The sequence below is a fragment of the Somniosus microcephalus genome, chromosome 9 (assembly GCF_052327205.1).
Source record: "Somniosus microcephalus isolate GS21.2 chromosome 9, FLI_Smic_1.0, whole genome shotgun sequence".
In the NCBI taxonomy this organism is placed as follows: domain Eukaryota; kingdom Metazoa; phylum Chordata; class Chondrichthyes; order Squaliformes; family Somniosidae; genus Somniosus; species Somniosus microcephalus.
This window is the reverse complement of record NC_140995.1, coordinates 7,543,907-7,545,921: the sequence shown is the minus strand read 5'-3', so window position 1 is coordinate 7,545,921 and position 2,015 is coordinate 7,543,907.

Here is a 2,015-nt window from a genome sequence, read left to right as displayed (position 1 = left end):
GGAGAGGAGGGGGAGTGAGGAAGGGGAGAGGAGGGGGAGTGAGGAAGGGGAGAGGAGGGGGAGTGAGGAAGGGGGAGAGGAGGGGGAGTGAGGAAGGGGGAGAGGAGGGGGAGTGAGGAAGGGGAGAGGAGGGGGAGTGAGGAAGGGGGAGAGGAGGGGGAGTGAGGGAGGGGGAGAGGAGGGGGAGTGAGGAGGGGGAGAGGAGGGGGAGTGAGGGAGGGGGAGAGGAGGGGGAGTGAGGGAGGGGGAGAGGAGGGGGAGTGAGGGAGGGGAGTGAGGGAGGGGGGAGAGGAGGGGAGTGAGGGAGGGGAGAGGAGGGGGAGTGAGGGAGGGGGAGAGGAGGGGGAGTGAGGGAGGGGGAGAGGAGGGGGAGTGAGGGAGGGGGAGAGGAGGGGGAGTGAGGGAGGGGGAGAGGAGGGGAGTGAGGGAGGGGAGAGAGGGGGGAGTGAGGGAGGGGGAGAGGAGGGGGAGTGAGGGAGGGGGAGAGGAGGGGGAGTGAGGGAGGGGGAGAGGAGGGGGAGTGAGGGAGGGGGAGAGGAGGGGAGTGAGGGAGGGGAGAGGAGGGGGAGTGAGGGAGGGGGAGAGGAGGGGGAGTGAGGGAGGGGGAGAGGAGGGGGAGTGAGGAGGGGGAGAGGAGGGGGAGTGAGGAGGGGGAGTGAGGGAGGGGGAGAGGTGGGGGAGTGAGGGAGGGGGAGGAGGGGGAGTGAGGGAGGGGGAGAGGAGGGGGAGTGAGGAAGGGGGAGAGGAGGGGGAGTGAGGAAGGGGGAGAGGAGGGGAGTGAGGAAGAGGAGGGGGAGTGAGGAAGGGAGAGGAGGGGGAGTGAGGAAGGGGAGAGGAGGGGGAGTGAGGAAGGGGAGAGGAGGGGGAGTGAGGAAGGGGAGGGGGAGTGAGGAAGGGGAGGGGGGAGTGAGGAAGGGGAGGGGGAGTGAGGAAGGGGAGGGGGAGTGAGGAAGGGGAGGGGGAGTGAGGAAGGGGAGGGGGAGTGAGGAAGGGGAGGGGGAGTGAGAGGGGAGGGGGGAGTGGGGAGGGGAGGGGGAGTGAGGAAGGGGAGGGGAGGGGGAGTGAGGGAGGGGGAGGGGAGGGGGAGTGAGGAAGGGGGAGAGGAGGGGGAGTGAGGAGGGGGAGAGGAGGGGGAGTGAGGAAGGGGGAGAGGAGGGGGAGTGAGGAGGGGGAGAGGAGGGGGGGAGGAGGGGGGAGGAGGGGGGGGGGGAGGAGGGGGGAGGAGGGGGGGGGAGGAGGGGGGGAGGAGGGGGAGGAGGGGGGGAGAGGAGGGGGAGGAGGGGGAGAGAGGGGAGGAGGGGGGGAGAGGAGGGGGAGGAGGGGGGAGAGGAGGGGGAGGAGGGAGGGGAGGAGGGGGGGGGAGGAGGGAGGGGGAGGAGGGGGGGGGAGGAGGGAGGGGGAGGAGGGGGGAGAGGAGGGGGGAGAGGAGGGGGAGGAGGGGGGAGAGGAGGGGGAGGAGGGGGGAGAGGAGGGGGGGAGAGGAGGGGAGAGGAGGGGAGGAGGGGGAGGAGGGGGGAGTGAGGAAGGGGGAGAGGAGGGGGAGTGAGGAGGGGGAGAGGAGGGGGAGTGAGGAAGGGGGGAGAGGGAGGGGGAGTGAGGAGGGGGAGTGAGGGAGGGGAGAGGGAGGGGGAGTGAGGGAGGGGGAGTGAGGGGGAGTGAGGGAGGGGAGTGAGGGAGGGGGAGTGAGGAGGGGGAGTGAGGAGGGGGAGTGAGGGGGGGAGAGAGGGGAGGGGGGAGTGAGGGAGGGGGAGGGAGGGGAGGGGAGGGAGGGGAGTGGAGGGGGGGGAGGAGGGGGAGGGAGGGGGAGTGAGGAGGGGGAGGAGGGAGGGGAGTGAGGGAGGGGGAGTGAGGAAGGGGGAGTGAGGGAGGGGGAGTGAGGGAGGGGAGGAGGGAGGGGGAGTGAGGGAGGGGGGAGTGGAGGGAGGGGGGGAGAGGAGGGGGAGTGAGGGAGGGGGAGTGAGGAGGGGGGAGAGGGAGGGGGAGTGAGGAAGGGGAGAGGAGGGGGAGTGAGGAAG